Genomic DNA, 6,232 nt, shown 5'->3' with positions numbered 1-6,232 from the left:
CGTTTTCTAAATTGGGAGGTTAGAATTTGAGCAAAGACACTAAACAACTTGAGGGCAAAAATCATATGACCAAGAAGTGATAATACCAGGATTGGGATTAAAGTCTTGAGACCCCAGGTACCAAATCCTTTCCATGATGTCCTGTGCTCTTTTGTATTTTCTTCTTGCTACTGAGGAAGTAATCCTTCACCAAGGCATCGCCCTTCTAGGGAGCGCTCAAAAAGGAAAGGTGCCATCAGCATCTGTCTCTGCATGTCCCTGCCTAGCTCTGCAGCAGCCCGGCAGCCTCAATCCAGAGGCTTCTCCCTGCCAGCTGCCTCATCTCCGTCATGGAGTTTCCCCAGCAGAGGGCAAGCCGAGGAAAAGTGGTTCCCAGCTGCCAGCTTCATCTAGGCAAAATCACATTAGAGCCAGCCCGGCTTCCCTCAGTCCCTCCAGAGCGAGCAGTCAGCTCCCCGGCAAAAGGGAGGGGAGAGAGACACAGATAAAAAGAGGAAACTTCCATTTCATTCTCTCCCTGGCTAGGAAGCCCTTGGCTTTGAGCTGCCATGTTATAGGTAGGGAAGATTAATACTGATCCTCTAGGGATTTCAGAAAACGCTAAAATGAACCCTTGGGCAGAGCTTGGCCCAAGAGAAACACTAATAAGAAAGCCCTGGGTTGGAGTGTTTTGAGAGGCAGATCTCAGGAAGGAGAGAGACCCCAGGATCTCCTCTCTCTACATGCTTTTTTTTTTTTCTTTTTTCTGTTTTTTTTGTACCTGCTACTGAACACAAGAGTGCTTAAACACTGAGCCATTTTTAATATTTCATTTAGAGACAGGACCTCACTAAGTTGCTGAGGCTGGCTTTGAACTCATGATCCTTCTGCCTCAGCCTCCCAAACTGCAGGGATTACAGGAGTGCGCCACCGTGCCCAGCTCCCTACATGATTTTTTCTAGATGTCATTCTTCTATCAGTGAGTCTTCCTTCAAAAAGATAAGAAGGGTCATTTCCTGGCAACTGGAAAACTTTAAGGAGGTAAGCAGTAGGAGGAGGAAACTCTTAAGCTGTGACCTTAAAAAAAAAACAGGGAGGTGTCAATAATTGATACTTATTCATAGTGTGTCAACTACTCTTCATTTATTATTTCATTTAATCCCCATCCCTCAGATAAATCCTAATCCCCAGTCAAGCCTCTGTTCCTCTGAACCATCCCTAACCCCTATTCCTGTTTTAAAGAAAAGTAAGGTTTTGGTTTTTTTTAAAGTTTGAAACAATTCTTTTTTTTTTTTTTTTTGAGAGAGAGAGAGAGAATTTTTTAAAAATATTTATTTTTGTTATCGGCGGACACAACATCTTTGTTTGTATGTGGTGCTGAGGATCGAACCTGGGCGACAGGCATGCCAGGTGAGCGTGCTACCGCTTGAGCCACATCCCCAGCCCGAAAAGTAAGGTTTATAGGTTCCTTTTTTTTTTTTTTTTTTAAAGATAGAGAGAGAGAGAGGAGAGAGAGAGAGAGAGAATTTTTAATATTTTTTATTTTTTAGTTCTCGGTGGACACAACATCTTTGTTGGTATGTGGTGCTGAGGATCGAACCCGGGCCGCACGCATGCCAGGCGAGCGCGCTACCGCTTGAGCCACATCCCCAGCCCCAGTTTAGAGGTTCCTTAATACTAATAACTCAATTAATGAGAGTGGGGACCCTATAGACATTGTTTCATTTATCCTCACAGCAAACCAATGATATGAACACATATGCCCACTGAGGCTCAGTGGTAGAACACTCCACATAAAAAGTAAGGCTCAGTGGTAGAACACTCGCCTAGCATGTATAAGACCCTGAGTTTGATCCCCAGTACTGCAAAATAGAAAACAAAAGGATAAAACAAAACTAAGGTTCAGTGACATCAGGAACTTGCCTACAATCAGTAAGTATGTAAGAGCAGAATGAAGGATTAGAGTTCAGATCTGTGTGAGCACTTGCAGTTTAACCACTTTGTCTTGTGCTTCCTGACTCACCAGGGCTTCTTCACTCCTGTGGGGGCTCCTATTCAGAAAGACTGAGATCACAAAAACCTGCCCACACTTCATTTTCCTTGTGCTCAGCACACGGATTTAAAAAAAAAAAAAAAAACTGTCCAGTGTCCATTTGACTTAATTCAAGACTCACCACCAGAGTGCTTATAGGATCAGGATATATAGGCATGGATGGGCCATTAGGGCTCTGGGTCTGGGTCTTTCTTAGAATTCAGTGTCAGTAGCCTCCCATTCCAATCGCAGACTCCTGAGGCAAGAGGCCTTGATACAGTTCCACTATCCTTCCCAAGCCTTGAGGTTTCCTGAGGGATGGATGCCAAGGTGTTGAAATTGAACAAACCTCCAGAGATCTCAGACCCAGGGAGGTGTTTCTTGAGGACAGGATGGAGAGCCCAGCAGATCTAGTCCAGGAGATGGGAGAGCTGTGCTCCTCTCTCTCTGAAGGCCTTTGGTAGCTTGATTCCAGAGCCCTTCTCAGAGCTTCTCTGCACTGATACAGGAGCATGACTCCATGGCTCCCACCCCCGCAGCAGGCCTGTGGGGGTGGGAAACACTTCAAATCCTGAGTCACAGGAAAGGTTCCACTCCACTTTCCCTGGAACAGAGAGTCAAGGATGCAGCAGTCTCTATGGAGAGGAAAGGAAAGTGGAAAGTGAGAAAGAACAGTGCTCACTTCCTTCCCTACCATCTCTTTTATTTATTTTTAAAACATCTTATTTATTTTTTATTACACCATATGTGATGCATGTTCATTGCAGACAATACATGTGATAGAAATAAAATTTTTAAGTGTGTTACTCTCTTACCCAACCACAGAAGGTTTCCGGCTTAGAATTCAGACCCACTCCCCAGTTGCAATGCTTGGCCTTTACCAGCTGTTTTGTAATGTAGATTTGAAAAGAGGAGTGCTGGGGTGCTAGTTTGTGAGAAAAAAAACAAGATGTGAGCCTAATAGGCCAAGAGGAAGGAGTGTTTGGGTAGAGAAGTTATATTGATCTATCTAGTAAAGAACAGGGAAGGGGAAAGGAATAGGGAGAGAGAGAGGTAAGCCAGGAAAGAAAAGAGGATGTTTAAAAGTATTGCTGTAGGGCATTAAGTGGACACCTGTTCAGAATAACTTTTCATTTTCTCACTCCAGAATCATAATTCTTTCTTTTCAACAATATGAAGAACTTTAACCATGTAGACACTCAAAATTTTATTAGGATTTCATACAGGAAAGTAAAAAATATCATTATTTGATAAATGAAAGGAGTCAAGTATTTATCTTGCCTTTTTTTTATACCTATGATTCAGTAGAGAAAAATTCTGGCTAATAAATGCAAATGGAATGATAGAATTACAAAATCACCATTTTGCAACTCCTAATGAGATAATGGAGTTAGACAAGTATCGTCAATAGTGGAGGAAGGCAGGTTGTGGTGGGATCCGCCTATAGTCCTAACACTTGGAGGCTAAAGCAGGAGGATCCTTTGAGTTCAGGAGTTTAGGGTCAACATGAACAACACAGCACCCTCTCTCTCAAAAAAAGTGGGGGAGGGCTGGGGTTGTGGCTCTGTGGTAGAGCACTCACCTCTCATGTGTGAGACCCTGGGTTCGATCCTCAGCACCACATAAAAATAGATAAGCAAAATAAAGATATTGTATCCATGTATAACTAAAAACAAATTTTTAAAAAGTGGGGGAGATACCTATAACTGTGGGCTGAAAAGTAGAGGGGCACTTTATATACTACCAATGATACCTGAACCCACCAATCAACTTTAACATCACAAAAACAGACAACCCCTACAGTAATTGAAAAAACATGCACATAAGGAAGCTTGTACATAAATGTTCATAGCAGCAGCATTATTCACAATACTCAAAAGGTGGAACCAATCCAAATGTTTATCAACTGATGAATGGATAAATAAAATGTGTCATGTCCATATAATGGAATATTATTTATCCATTGAAAGGAATGAGGTACTGACACATTCTACATAAGTGAATCTTAAAAACTTTATGTTAAATGAATGGAGTCAGACACAAAAAGCCACATACAATGTGATTTCATTTGTATGAAATTTCCAGAATAGACAAATCTATAAAGATAGAAAGTAGATTGGTAGTTGTCAGGTGATGCACTGATGGGTGGCGTAAGGAAAGGAGAGTGACTGCTAATAGGTAGCAGGTTTCTTTTGGAAGTGATTGTAATGTTCTCAAATTTTATAGTGGCAATGGTTGTATAGCATTGCAAATACACTGTAAATCATTTAATTGTGCACTTTAAAATGGAGAATTTCGAGCTGGAGTTGTGGCTCAGCAGTAGAGCGCTCCTCTAGCACATGCGAGGCCCTAGTTTTGATCCATCCTCAGCATCACATAAAAATAAATTAAAGGTACTGTGTCCAACTACAACTAAAATAAAAAAAAGATTTTTTTAAAAATGGAGAATTTAATGTTATATGAATTATACTGCAATTTTTAGAAATTATATCCAGGCTGGGCACAATGGCACACACCTGTAATCCTAGTGACTTGGGAGGCTGAGGCAGGAGAATTGCAAGTTCAATTTAACAAGGCCCTAAGCAACTTAGCGAGACCCTGTCTCAAAATTTTAAAAAATAAAATAAAAAGGGCTGGAGATTGGCTCAGGGGTTGAGTGCTTCTGGGTTAAATCCACACTACTGCCCCAGCCCCTCCCCCCACCAAAAAAAAAAAAGAAAAAAAATTATATCCAGGTAATTAAAGAGCTAGAGGAAAGAAAAAACCAAAAACTTATTATATAAACAAAGCATCACCTAAGTATTGCACATGAATCTGACCCACTCTCTAGGTCTAAAGTTAGTTAACAGGAAATTCATGGGATAAAAAGACATTAAACAAAAATTAAAATACAATGCAATATGACACATTCCAAAAGTGGAAAATTCTTCAGATAAATAACCCAGTTTTTTCAGTAAATAACAAGAGGAATTATTATGACTGAAATGAAACTTTAGACATATCAACTAAATGTAAAGTGCGATATTTTGAGATCCTAAATAAACAAAGGAACTTAGAATACTTATAAAGATGTACAGTCAAAGGCTGGAGTTGTGGCTCAGCGGTAGAGCGCTCACCTCGCATGTGCAAGCCCCTGGGTTGTATCTTCAGCACCACATAAAAATAAATAAGTGAAATAAAGGTATTGTGTCCAACTTCAACTAAAAAATAAATATAAAAAAAAAGATGTACAGTGAAGTTTTTACAGAAGAAATAATATAATGTCTGGAATTTACTTTATCATAATCCAGTGTGTAGAAGAAACAAGACCACATTTGAATTGATAATTGTTGAACTGGTTGATAGGGAGGTTCATTATGCATTTCCCTCCTACTTTTATGAATGTTTGAAAGTTTCCGCAATAAAAAAAATGAGGCTTGGGGTTGTAGATGTAGCTCAGTGGTAGAACACTTGCATCCTATGTACTAGGTCATGGGTTTGATCCCCAGCACCACATGAAAAAAAAAAATTTAAAAGCCCAGCATGGTGGTTCATGCCTATAAGCCCTGCAACTCAAGAGGCAAAGGCAGGAGGATTACAAGTTTGGGTCCAGACTCAGCAATTTAGCAAGACCCTAAGCAGCTTAGTAAGACCTATCTCAAAATAAAAAAAATAAAAGGGACTGGTAATGTGACTCAGAGGTTAGGCACACTCTGATACAAAATAAATAAATTATATTAAATAAAAGAGAAAGAAATGAAATGAAAGCATAGTTAGTAGGCATATCTTACTTGGAGAAAAATGAGTTAAGTTTGAATAATTGAGTTTGAGGTGGCTTATACTTTATTTGTTTATTTGTTTATTTATTTTTGGCAGTACTGATAATCGAATACAGAGCCTTGCACATGCCAGAGAAGTGCTCTGTCAATGAACTACATCCTTGGCCCTTCCCTTCCATTATTTTACTTTAAGACAGCGTCTTGCTAACTTGCCCAGACTGGACTCCATTTGCAGTCTTCCCACCTCAGCCTTCCAAGTAGTTGGGATTACAAGTATGTACTATCTCTGGTTTGTTCATACTGTATTACAAACCGAACATGAAAAGCATGCATAGAATCTGAAGTGATCAATCTCAATTAATTGTTGTTGTTATTACTGCAACAGCTGGATCAGAAGTGGAATAGGGGCATGAGGACCTCCTGAGAAGGAGGAAGTGGAAGTATGCAGCCTTTCACATACCCA

The sequence above is a fragment of the Ictidomys tridecemlineatus genome, chromosome 1, assembly GCF_052094955.1.
Source record: "Ictidomys tridecemlineatus isolate mIctTri1 chromosome 1, mIctTri1.hap1, whole genome shotgun sequence".
NCBI classification, from domain to species: Eukaryota; Metazoa; Chordata; class Mammalia; order Rodentia; family Sciuridae; genus Ictidomys; species Ictidomys tridecemlineatus.
The sequence above is the reverse complement of the archived record's forward strand: the minus strand, read 5'-3'. Positions refer to the sequence as shown.